At 38.0% G+C, this 14,125-nt stretch overlaps 1 protein-coding gene across 11 annotated transcripts in view; it reads left to right on the top strand.

Annotated features, from left to right (window-relative positions):
• Window positions 1–3,116: 3,116 nt before the first annotated feature.
• Window positions 3,117–14,125, top strand: part of LOC114651810 (prominin-1-A-like) — a 273,810-nt gene continuing 262,801 nt past the window's right edge. For all 11 annotated transcript variants that reach the window (XM_051928258.1, XM_051928264.1, XM_051928267.1 and 8 more), the window contains exon 1: window positions 3,117–3,212. The gene's annotated coding sequence lies outside the window, so the exon portion shown is untranslated. The remainder of the gene's footprint in view (window positions 3,213–14,125) is intronic.

The following is a 14,125-nucleotide window of genomic DNA, read 5'->3' on the forward strand; positions in this document are numbered from 1 at the left end:
GCAGCGATCAGACGTCAATGTGTCTGCACTCGCTTTGTGAAGGGGGGCAGCTGAACTCTCAGCAGAGCAGAAATTGACTTTGTGCTGCTTCTGCCAAAATGCCTGCTTGTCGCTCTGCGCGTTTGGAAGGAGGAGGAGGAGTGGAGGTGTGTGAGGGCTGAACACACGATCGCTCAAACCCCCCCCTCCCCGGAGGCGCAGTACGCTCCTGCCACTTCGCATTGTCAAGGGGGTGGGGAGCTGAATGAACGCTAAGGAGAAGTGGACTTTGTGCTGGCTTTGTGCTGCTTGTCGCTCTGCGTGTCAATAATTTAAAAGCCTGTACATCACCAATTTTCCTGTCTCACTGTCTTGTCTTGCGTGAAGTTAAAATGTTTTATAATAGTGAGATGTTACTCATATCCTTAGCCCGACATCCACATATCATATGTGTTAACAAAGTGTGTTTTATAAGTTTACATGTGTTTAAAGCATGTGGGATGGGTATTTTAAGGCCTAAACTATAAAAATGTTTATTTATATGGTCTTTCTATATCGCGGATTTTCTCCTGTTGCTGATGGGTCTGGAACATAACTTCCGCGATAGGCGGGCAATCACTTGTATTTAAAAACCTGCGAAGTCGTGAATCCGCGAAAAGTGAACCGCGAAGTAGCGAGGGATTACGGTACACCACTTTTTGTTAACGTACAGGCAGACCTCACTGCTTACCAGAAGGTGAGTTTCTGTCTTACCGTTCACAAATAAATCCATCTATTTCAACGCCTGTATCCATGTCAGTATTCTTAAACCAGGTCTCAGTAAAACACATTAAACAGCCTTCATGGTACTTTACAGATCTTATGCAGTTGCCCGTACCACATCCACTTTTTTCCGCAACGACTATGTATTTGTTCATAATAACCGTTGACAAAGGTGTTTTAAAACTTCTCCGCCTCAGACATACTCGAAGTCCACTTTTCTTTCCTAGCTTTTGGGGCTTTATAACTGTTAATTTGTCCGGGCGGCCTTTGGGGTGTGTGAGGCCTAGGGCTCACCAACCCCACGCGGGGCCGGTTACGTCAAACGCTGTTACCGGTATGTGAACTATATAAACTTGCGCGCGAATTTAATAAAAATAATGTTAACATACGATTTTCTCATTACAGTATTCAGCTAATTTTGTACAAGATAACGCGCGCACATTATCAAAATATAACGATATAATCTATTTTAAAAGTTCAATGCATAGTTCATGACAAAACCACGACAGTGCTAAATGCGCTGCGGTGTCATGCGGACATTAGCAGGGCTTCTTCTAGAAAAGTACCCAAATTGCAAGTATACTCCGAGTCTCGATATGCATGATGTCGTAGTCATAACTCACGTTGATGTCATGTCAGCCGGGTATCATTGGCGATATACTGTATGTTTTTATGCATTAATATTAGGATATGTTTATGGCCTGTAAATAAAATGTGAGTTTCAGTGTTTAGTTTAAGTGTGAAATTAACGTAAAGGTATCATCATGAAATCTCTTACCGGTTTCCAGGTTCAGAGACGAAAATCTACTTTTCTAGCCTTCCGATTGGAAAAGTCGTTGATGACACCTTCGTAGTCTAATCTGGATGCAATGTCTTTTTCTATATACTGTATATTATTGCCAGACCGCAAAGCCCGTCTTGAGACATGGTTGATCTATACTGCAGAATATAACTTGACAAATCCGCTCGAAAGGGACACGCGGACCTCAAAAGCGGGGCCTGGGGCGGGCGCCCTACTGGCCACCCCCAAACGCCGCTCTTGTGTCTTGTACATTAGCAGTACATGGTGCGTTACCGGTAGCTGGGCTCATTGACAGCCGCAAGTCCTCGCTATTGATAGATAGATAGATAGATAGATAGATAGATAGATAGATAGATACTTTATTATTCACATGAAGCGCACCAACCACGCACCTGGGATTTACTGTGTAGGTAGTAAAGTAACAGTCAAATTTGAAAACCTTCATAAACATTGCAAAGTGTCATATAAAAATAACTACTGACAGACTAGCAATAGAAAACAGAAGAAATGATTTAACAAGACCTAAAGACAAAAAATAGGCACAAGACATGGAGAGATGTACTGAGAGGTCTGCTACGGTGCAGTGACCAAGATGTAGCCCCAACGAAGAAGGCTTATGATTTAATAAAGAACCAGCTATTATTTGCATATGTAAAAGCTGTTGTCTGAATGGCTCATTATTTCTCTAATACGTGCAGGGCTGAGGGCACAGGGCATTACAATGTACAGTAATCAATATCTAGTCGGTACATTTCTATCTCCGGCACCTGCTCAGGCACCTTCCCTACTAGAAAGATTATATTCCAAGTTCCCAAAGCTAGTCTTCATTGCCAGGGTCTAGTCCGTATAGGTGTTCCCTGCCTAAGCTTGTGACTAAACTGGCATTGCACCCGAACCTCACCCATTTGTGCTGCTTGTAGTGAGCACACAAGAGGGAGCCACCTTGTGTCTTACGGCTGAGCCTGTCTGGATTATGCGAGTTGCCCGACCAACAGAAAAATCTCTCCCTTTGCAGAAAAATTGATCTGATGATGAAAATGTGATAGGTGGAGAAGGCTCCATTTGACCTACGTACAGTCAGAATTACAAAATAAAGATGAATAAACAAACTAACAGAAAGCTAAATGCACATTGTAGAAGGTTGTTTGTAGTACTAAATTTTGGATTAGATTCTCTCTTCGTTATGCTGGAATACCGAATGGAATGCTTGGTCTTGTATTGCAATAAACATAGAAAAGGGCGTATACTTGTACACTTGATATATGTATTTCATATTGTGTCCGTTTTTGCCGTACAGTACAGTACAATGAAAAATAAATTCCAAGGAGAGAAACAGAATTTTTAAAAATCAACAACGTTGTTCACCACATTAATATATAATCTAACTTGATTAAAATCTTTTAAAATGATAGTTGCTTGTGAGCAGTAAAACGAGCACGATCAAACCAAATAGACCATCAGAATACACAGCGCCTCACTCCAAAGGAACGAAGAGTACGGATAATATATTCAATTATCGTGACGCACATACTGTTCATTGGCTGTCACTCATAGTGGGGCAGGGCTCAGGGGAAGCGTTGTTGCTAACATGTGCGGATGATGGGTTCCGTGCCGAAGGCTTGAGCGCTCTGTGTTTTGTTTGCTGTTCTCTGCAGGAATTGCACTAAATGTAAGTGAATGTTCAAGTTGTTTTTTTCAGACCTGTTTGAGGAATAAAAGAACAATCACGTTGGGATCAATACAGTTATGTCTGACAATTTATCAATAATACGCGCACAGAGTGCAGAACAAACAAGCTTTGTTTGGTAAATTGCATGGAGTTGGAAAGTCAGACCCAGTTTGCGAACTCGTAGGCCAGTATGTCAGGATCCCAGTAGAGTCATTGGTCTTAGGCTGTTTATCGAGAATTAAAAAAAAAAAAAAGCTAAATTTGCCACAGAGACAAATGAAGTGCATCAGTGTAATGTGAATGGACAACTTGTTAGCTAGCTAGCAGGTGCCTTCAACAAGAAACAGAAGGGCAGTTTAGGTGCAAACTTGTGCTTGTGCTGTCAGGCGCAACTTTATTATTTTTGTCAAAATGTAACGTCGCCTCAAATTAAAATATGATCAAAGTCACTCAGACTATCAAATAAATTACATGCAGCTTTTTAGGGAGCTCTGATAAAATAAATGAATAAGAAAGGCTGCCGACTCTTAAGTATTGGCTGCCTTTCAGTTACGGTTAAACGGGATGCAGTGTGAATTTATCATTCCGTAGGAATAAGTAAATACTTAAATAAGTAAACTGAATTACCGTATGCCAGTCATTTTCGTGTACAGCTGAGACTGTGCTCGTGCAATGTGTTCCACGTTGTATTTTTTTTCTGTTTAATTTTGCTTTATGTTTTACCTTACCCTTACAGTGCTCTCCGGTAAGGATCGCGACGATTCACTGGTGATGATTTTTTTATTTTAAATTTATCGTAATCATTTTATAGAAATTGATTATACTAAACGAGAGTAAGTCGATTGTACTGATATTTAGTCATGCATCGTAACCACAGATAACGTAGAAAATTTTAACGGACACAGGAGTAAACTGTGGTCTTCTTTACTTAGTTGAGAACAGTGGCCCTTTGTTTTATATTCCATCTGTGGTTCCCAGGAGCTTAATTACATGGTTTGAGTAGATTAAATGGATACAGTCAAGCATTTCGAGACCCAACCCCCTCATCTGCCCAGTGCATTTACCAAAAGATAATTGAATCCACAGCTAGCAAAGCAGAAGAAAATATTCACATTTTTTACGTGGACTCCCATAAAAAAATTCTTGAATGGAGTAAAATTGAGTTAGCACAGAGGAGCCCGAGGACCCGAATCCTAAAACAGGAAAAAATAATCGGGGCGAGCAAATGTGCGCCACGGTGGTTAAAGGCTTTTAAACTGTAGCTAATGTGAAAATCAACAACTAATCGGAGTCCATTATCTAATTGCAAAATGTTTTTTTTTTTACTTTTACTGGTGTTGATATGAACCTTGCAGAGAACTTTTTGCATTTCTCAGGAGTGTCCAAATAGTTGTGTATTGAGTTTGCTATTTTTATTTTGAGATCAAGTAATTATGATTACTTTGCTCTGTTTTGGCTATATTATTAATTTACTAGCTGGTTTGAATTATACTGCAGCAAGATAATGTTATATAGTGTGCTTGGCTGTTAACGTGAAATGTGCTTTATAAAAATAAATTAAAGTAAGTTAATAAAGTGGCAATTGAATATGTGTATCCAATGCAGTAGTCTCCAGTGCTGCTGTACTTAGAATGTACAGACCCATCTAGAGTTAACATTTATCTTAGAATATGTGAGAACACTGTTATCTAGCTGTTATTTACTTCCTAAATTAGAGACATTATAAGGGACCTTTAAAAAGTAATCTGACTCGCCAATTAGTCCTCTCAAAACAGAACTAAGCTTCAATACACCATGCTTGAGTTTGTCCACCTCACTTTCCATCCCTTTTCTCAACTTTCTATTATAGGGTCTTTGGTGTGAATGAGCTTAGCTTAATGGTATTGAGTTCCAGGCCAACATTTTTTTAAATGTTCTAAGTACACTGTTATTTAGTATTTGTGGCGGGGTGTGGCATCAGCTATTCATGTTAACCAGTTTGGTAATCTCATTTTGACTAATTCCTTTTAATGAGCTTGATTGTTCAATTTCTTTCTAGATAAAATCCTACTTTGTGTTTTTTTTTTCTTCTCCTTTTTACAGAAATATAAAAGTGCTTCACACAGTGGCATAGACTATTTCTCAAAATAGACAGACAGATAATCAGTCTATCGAGTATATATATTTTAAACCTACATTCTTTCTGATTGTCACACACAGACTGAACAAGCAGAATAAGTTGTATCATTGTCAGTATGAGGTTTTTCTAATTGAAATAAAGAAGTAGTGGTCTTGACACATACGGCAATTAGTAAAAAGGGAACAGACGTTTCTATTTAAAAACAAATGCAAATTTAATCAGTACCAGGTATTCTAACGTTAGGAAATACGTACAATGTGTTCATCTATTTTGTCTTGGTTTTTTCAGACCCCAAAGGCAACAACCAATGCTGTACAGGTCAAGAGGTTAAAATTAAAATGAAAAGAGTTAGCAATGTTTTTAAAATATGAGTTACCAGCATCGAAGTTTGTAGCCTTTGGGTCGCTGAGGACAATGATTGAGAAACAAAACTTTAAAGTGTTATGCACCAGTTTAATTACAACTGCATTTTAAGTGGATGAACATTCTAAAATGAAGAAAAGTGGTGCAATACTGTTAAAGATGAGCAGAAGGAGGAGAGACCACTGAGTATAAAGACTTCACGAGTATTTTGTAACATTTCTGTGTATAATATAAAGGCATGTTCCTTAAATTTCTTACTGAACAGTAAATTCATCAATGGTAAATTAACTCTGGCAGTGTTCAAGAACACTAAAGGGTTAAAGGGTGTTTCCATCTATACTGTACACTTAAGTGTTAATTTAACACCACTGATTTGCTATGTGATGTCAATGCAGTGGTTCATACATTTGCTCTTCAGCTGAGGGAACATTCTTTCAGTTCTTGGCTCTAATATACAGTATGTATGAAGTTAATATTCTATATTTTGGGTGTTGATATATATGGGGTTATACATTATAATATTCTTTTTGTGTTTTATTTTTTTTTCCTTTCACATCCTACATGTTAGATTAAATGTCATCTTCCATATTTTAAATAGTTGACAAAGGTTTAATTTACTGCAGCTCAATCCAGCAAACTCAATAAGCTGGCCAGGAAGGTTGACTCTGTTGTGGTGGAGATTTAAGTGCCTTTCACATACATTGAGGAATCAATTATAATGTATGCTAGATTTCAGTTTACTATTTTTAATCAAATGATCTGACCAAACATCAGCGTCTTTCTACTGGAAATGCATGTGTGGTTGGTAAAATTGTTTACTGCATTTATATTCAAAATCAGTATATTATTTGATCCTAATTTTTTTTCTCCCTGCTATGCTTTACATGAAGTTTACTGCACATACTGACTAAGAAGTATTTTCATTTTTGTCTATGGAATAAAACAAGCGCAAATATAAAAATGATTAATGTCTACTGTGAATACAAATTGAACCATTATAGTTGTACCTTTTGCTGAAGGAGTTTCTAATTAAGTCGATTAAAAACAACAAAACATTTGGTGCAGATAAAGTATAAAAAAGAAGGGGCATCTTAATATATTGGGCAAAAAAGACCTGTGGGGTTGAGCTGAAATGACGCAGGCAAATAAAAAATATATCTGCAAAAGCCTCAAGCACTCCATCTGACACACACAAGCACACTTTAGCATGCCATTTTGAGGACAGCGTAATCCCACTATTATTGCAGCATTTAATGCAAACCCAGGGTTAATTTAATTTGTATTATAATTTGAAATAAGTTAAACTTTATAATTATGCCCTTTTCAGACATGCAGTCTGTTTAATACATTCCCTCAAAGCACCTTGAAATCAAAAGAAAATAAATGTATGGAAGAATAAAGCACTTTAACAATGAAGTGAAATGCATAGTGGAGAAGATTAGTCTAATGTTACAAACAGTGTTCATTAAGATTAAGGTCACAAAATAACCTATATGGACTATCTTTAGGTCTTACAGAATAACATGAATCTCACAGGGGAATTTTTTCACAGTGTTATAATTTGCATGTTAACTAGAAGTGTATTACCACATACTGTCTTTGGCGGCACTAGGCCAGTTAACACCACCAGAATCCCTTGTCATTTTTTTTTATCTTCTCTTTTTAATAATAATTTCCAACAGAAAGGAAGTCTAGTCTATGGCAGGCAGTAAAGCAGATGAAAATGATTCAACTTTAAATGTTATCCTCCAGCTTTGGAAGGAAAAGCATATGATTTTAGGATCTCTCTTTACTCCATGTTAAACTTTTTTAATTCTGCTTTTCTTTTTTCTGCAGTAACGTCTAGACACAAGTAGCCATAAAGAGCTAGATAGTTTTGACTTTTGCGCTTTGGTTTTGACGAAAGTTTTTCTGACTTTTGTTAATAAACACATGCTACATTTTCCTGAACAGATATTATCTTTCCGGTTCTGGTTACCCTGCCCTTGTGGGTGGCAACTTTTCCTCTGGACAGCAAGCCGTTTAAGGGGGTTGCCTGGAAAATGAAAGCAAGTGGAAATTGCCTATGCATCAGCCTAGCAAACTACCTTAGATAAAGCAACTGACACAACATAATGTAAGTGCAGAGTGAGTATCAGAAACTGTATCATAGGGCTAGCACCCTTGCTGTGAGTTGTTCCTGGGTAGGACATAAATAATTGCTTCATCCCAGCATCAAAAATAATACCCCCAAATTAAACAATTTTTCCTGATAAAATTCAAGGGCAGGGCTGAAAACTGCATCTAGAATTATACGTAATATTAGTGATAATTTAATAGGTATGACTTGTCATTTTCTTACTAAGTTTCAGCTTTGATGCTGATTTTTATCTAATGTTATGCATTTTACAGCTTCTACAAAGTAAGCCTTTGTGTGCCAACACTAAGTGCTGTCATTTTCTGTAGCTGTTGTATCACCGGCAACTGCAAAACCTGCTACTGCTCTAGAGAGGTGAGCAAAGGGAGGTCTGGGTCTGGAGAAAAAGATACAGTCAAGAAGTGAAGCAGAAACAAAATCAGTTCTAATGTGCTTTTGAGCCACATTCCTAAACCAATATCCAAGTCAGAAAATGGTGTTTCATTTCTTAAACTGGATTTTTTTTTTTTTTTAGAAAAGCACAAGCACAGTAGAAGGTCAGATATGTATTAACAATCATGTACAAAGAGTTTGGCAGTATCCAAAGTGATAGTAATCATAGAAAAATGCAAAATGATGTCACAGGAATTCCAAAATAAAACAGTAGCCCTAAATATAAGTTATTCATCGATAATAAAGATGCCATTAGATATTTAAAAACCAAAATAAAAAATTGAATGTAATAAAGAATATTTTTTCAGCCCAAAATACAGTAAATTAAAGAAACAAAAGACCTGGGGCCTCATGTATAAATGGTGCGTACGCACAAAAATTTTGTCCACTCAATCAGTCCATCAAGTGCTCCTTGTAGAACTGTTTGTACATATAAGTACAATTACCTCACTGTAAACTTGCGATACAGTTATAATATTGCACAACCTGAGCCACTTTATAAAACGCATATTTACATATGATGATGATATCATTTTTAAGATGAAATGCAGCAAAATATGTTTATTATATTATACAGATAAAACTTCAACTTAATTTAAATAATCTATATTGTTAATAAATAAACATGTAAGGACACGATGTTGCAGCGCTAGCAAGGAGCTGGCGCTCCGTTCATGGATTGTTCCTGCCTCTCGTTGTATTCTTGCTGGGACTGGTGCGACACTGGATGGATAGAATAATTAAACATGTACTACGAAGATATTTCAATGTTCCTTTAAAAGTTTTGAGGAATCTGCGTTCTAAGCTTGCAGATGGCTTAACGTCTATTACAGAGCTGATTGTGTGGCAATTTGGTATTTGGAGAAAGAAAAGTAAAAACAGGAATTGGGGGTTAGTACGTTTGAAAGAGACAGTACCTGCTACAATAAAGTATTTCATCGAAGGTCGCGCACGGCACAGCAAGCATCTTGCGTGAGACATGAACAATCACTGCGCCATCGTGTTACCATGTTTAATAGCATGCTTTAACTCCTATCATCATGAAAATGATATCACATATACATCTCAGTATTTTAATTATTCAGAGAGCTGTCATATTACGAATGTAATGGATTCTGTGTCTTGTCGGAGGAAGAGAAAGCCGGGAAGCACGTAGTGATTCACACACACAGAGCACATAGAAGATGAAATACAAAACAAAGCATTTAACATGCTACTTTAGTTACGATGGGATTTGAGAAACTAGTAAATTAAACGATTTTAAGATGAAGTTTATGATCTACTTTAATGATAAACTACGTGATTAAAGTGGAAATTTCAAGATTAAAGTTGACATTTAGAGCTTTTTACCCCACTGTGTGCCTATTTTTTTTTCTCTGTACCCTAATAAGCTTTCATATGACACTCAGATGGGGGGCTACAACTCTGCGACTTTGATATCTGACAACTTCTTTTTTATTTCAGGCACTGTGCGACTTTGTGAACTTGAACTTTCGAGTTTCTCCGACACACTATGTCACTCGATCAACTTCCTTTTGTTGTTTATACCACTGTTTAAACCAACAAATAGTATGTTTTTCCTTGCCTCCACTTGGTATTCGCTGCAATTCTTCTATTTTCCCTCGTGCTTTTGCCATTGTCTTTTCACAGAAGGCTGAGCTTAAGGGCTATTTATATTGATTTGCATATTCAAAGAGGTGTAATTCTGGGAGGAGTTTGGGCAGGATAGCAGGTGCGTGCACGTGCATTACTTTTCACACTGACCTGGATTTATGTAGCCGAAGAACGTGGAAGTTGGCGTTCGCACAGATTTATGCATCTGGATTTTTTTGTGCGTACGAACATTTTCGCTTTTGTGCTTACGCCATGTTATAGTGTGAGTTCTGTGCATGGCAATATACATGAGGCCCCAGGTCTCAGTGGCTTACAAACCCCAAAACACACTACGGCAAAAATTGGTCCACCCCAAGGATCGGGTGCCTCGGCACAGACAGAGTAATATAGTTTATGCAGTTAAGTGCCAAGAGGATTGCCCTGAATCATACATCGGGGAAACCAAACAACCACTGTCGAAGCGGATAGCAAAACACAGAAAAGCTACTTCGTCAGGCCAGGACTCCGCAGTCTATTTACATCTACAGGACAGTGGTCACTCATTCAATGATGAAGATGTGCACATCTTGGACAGGGAGGAACTCTGGTTTGAGCGAGGAGTCAAGGAGACCATTTACGTGAAAAAGAAATGACCATCTCAGAACTAAGGAGGGGGTCTAAAGGTACATCTTTCACCATCTTAAAATGCAGTGATTGCAGCCATTCCCCAACTCTCTGTGAATGGTACTCATGGCCATTGATCACTGGATAATTTGCATATCATTGATCACACGGCCCATTGTTAGTCAATGGTGCTAGTTTCGGTCATTATGCAAAGGTACTGTTTAAAAGGTTGGAGAAACCTACAGTCAACTGAGACTGAGGAAGTCACTTGGATGAGTGATGAAACGTATCGAAAAAACTGTCCAGATGAACAGAATCAACTTTCTAGGATTTCCTTACCTGGGTTATTGAGCATGCATCGAGACATTAATTGGACAGTATTAAAAGCAAATATGCTTTCAAAGGACAGACACCTGGCATTTGTGTCACTTTTCTTAAATTCCACAGCATTTTAGAATCTGTGGTATCAAACATTATTGGTAATGAATTATGAATCACAATCTATCTGTTCTTTCCAAAGATATACAATGAATACATTTGGATTTTTAAAAAATTCCTTAATGTGGCTCTCTCCAGTTCTTTTTGCCCAAAATAGACTCCAACAAACAAAATAAGGCCTAGGTATTTCTCTTAGTTATATGTACTAAAGCAGGGTAATAAAATTTAAACAAAATCCAAAGCAAGAATTATAATTAATACAGTATTCAAGCAAATTAAAGTAATAATGCAGTGCACAAGCCCTTTTAGCTATCTGTGTAAAAGCAGGATAATCTATATATCTTGAGTGTAGAAGAAGAAAATACAAAAAAGACAAAGGACAAAATGGCTTATCTTCTGCAAAAGGGACTCAATCGAGAGGCAGGAAACATTAATCTGTTCATGTGCATATCATCAAAATTATTCAAGTTAAAAACCCCAAGAATTTACCTTTTATTGCATTTTGTTTTGGCCTATCATTTCTTGACATATTTTAGAAGGGTAAAATAAATTGCATAGTCCAGTGTATTTCAACAGTCTTCCTAGGTGGTGTTGAGCATCCTTGTTTTTGGAGCACAATTTCTCATGTTAGCATTGTACAGCGAAATTTAAACTTTGTCTAACAAGAATATTAATGATAGTTTGATGCAAAAAAACTGGCAATAAGCACATCATCAAAGAGTAAAATATATGAACAAAACTGCAGAATGGTTGTGGTCTTTAATGATACTCTTTGTTTCAAAGGGAGTGTGTATTACTGCATAAATGTTCTGAACATGAGGGATCTGTGTAGCAGTAATATTCCAGATTGTCTTCATGATGTTTTCCTTTGCATTACTGAGCTGAGTGGTTGCTGTAGAAGGATGCACACAGTTTTTCTCTTTCTCAGTCCAGTATTCTTCCAACACTCCTAAATCACTCTCCATGTAAACGCAGACATACAGTGCATCCGGAAAGTATTCACAGCGCATCACTTTTTCCACATTTTGTTATGTTACAGCCTTATTCCAAAATGGATTAAATTAATTTTTTTCCTCAGAATTCTACACACAACACCCCATAATGACAACGTAAAAAAAGTTTACTTGAGGTTTTTGCAAATTTTATTAAAAATAAAAAAACTGAGACATCACATGTACATAAGTATTCACAGCCTTTGCCATGAAGCTCAAAATTGAGCTCAGGTGCATCCTGTTTCCCCTGATCATCCTTGAGATGTTTCTGCAGCTTATTTGGAGTCCACCTGTGGTAAATTCAGTTGATTGGACATGATTTGGAAAGACACCTGTCTATATAAGGTCCCACAGTTGACAGTTCATGTCAGAGCACAAACCAAGCATGAAGTCAAAGGAATTGTCTGTAGACCTCTGAGACAGGATTGTCTCAAGGCATAGATCTGGGCAAGGTTACAGAAAAAATTCTGCTGCTTTGAAGGTCCCAATGAGCACAGTGGCCTCCATCATCCGTAAGTGGAAGAAGTTCGAAACCACCAGGACTCTTCCTAGAGCTGGCCGGCCATCTAAACTGAGCGATCGGGGGAGAAGGGTCTTAGTTGGGGAGGTGACCAAGAACCCGATGGTCACTCTGTCAGAGCTCCAGAGGTCCTCTGTGGAGAGAGGAGAACCATCCAGAAGGACAACCATCTCTGCAGCAATCCACCAATCAGGCCTGTATGGTAGAGTAACCAGACGGAAGCCACTGCTTAGTAAAAGGCACATGGCAGCCCGCCAAAATTCTCTTGTCTGATGAGACAAAGATTGAACTCTTTGGTGTGAATGCCAGGCGTCTTGTTTGGAGGAAACCAGGCACCGCTCATCACCAGGCCAATACCATCCCTACAGTGAAGCGTGGTGGTGGCAGCATCATGCTGTGGGGATGTTTTTCAGCGGCAGGGACTGGGAGACTAGTCAGGATAAAGGGAAAGATGACTGCAGCAATGTACAGAGACATTCTGGATGAAAACCTGCTCCAGAGCGCTCTTGACCTCGGACTGGGGTGACGGTTCATCTTTCAGCAGGACAATGACCCTAAGCACACAGCCAAGATATCAAAGGAGTGGCTTCAGGACAACTCTGTGAATGTCCTTGAGTGGCCCAGCCAGAGCCCAGACTTGAATCCGATTGAACATCTCTGGAGAGATCTTAAAATGGCTGTGCACCAACGCTTCCCATCCAACCTGATGGAGCTTGAGAGGTGCTGCAAAGAGGAATGGGCGAAAACTGGCCAAGGATAGGTGTGCCAAGCTTGTGGCATCATATTCAAAAAGACTTGAGGCTGTAATTGCTGCCAAAGGTGCATCGACAAAGTATTGAGCAAAGGCTGTGAATACTTATGTACATGTGATTTCTCAGTTTTTTTTAATTATTAATAAATTTGCAAAAACCTCAAACTTTTTTCACATTGTGATTATGGGGTGTTGTGTGTAGAATTCTGAGGAAAAAAATTAATCCATTTTGGAATAAGGCTGTAACATAACAAAATGTGGAAAAAGTGATGCGTTGTGAATACTTTCCGGATGCACTGTAATTCATCCTAGGGCACCTATGGTTTTGGAGAAGTTTTTAGACAATGTAGCCCCTTCAGTTAAATACATCTTACTGCTGATTCATTGGTTTTCCTGTCTAAGTGAGGTTAGTGCTGGGGAAAGTTACTCTGAGATCATTTACCTGGCTTTTTGTAGTTGCTTTTTGTCATTACATTTTTAATAAATATATTAATGAACCTAAATTTCTTTTATCAGCATTCATTACCGATGCACATATTCAGACTATGGTATACCTGTATATAGCTGAATAAATTATTTGTTGTATAACAATATACGCATCTTTTATTTAAACTTTTAGGTTTATTTTGTAAACCTAATATATAATACAATAATATTTGTTATGTTTAACTATTAAGCTCCTGGTTTAAATAGCAAGTTTCTAAATTGACAGTGGAATTAATTCTGTGCTCTGTATTAATTAACATTCTAATACCTGCAAATGCTGCTGTTTTATTTATGAGACACTCTCATATCATATTTTATGGCGATGAGCCTTTGAAAGTGTCCAGTGGAAGCCATAGGTCCAAGTTTCTTGTGCAGTCATTACCTGCACTGGACTTGGTAAATGTGTGCTGCTTTATATTGTTCTGTCTTACACTCAGTTACATTTACCTAAAGTTATT

The sequence above is a fragment of the Erpetoichthys calabaricus genome, chromosome 5 (genome assembly GCF_900747795.2).
Source record: "Erpetoichthys calabaricus chromosome 5, fErpCal1.3, whole genome shotgun sequence".
NCBI lineage: Eukaryota > Metazoa > Chordata > Cladistia > Polypteriformes > Polypteridae > Erpetoichthys > Erpetoichthys calabaricus.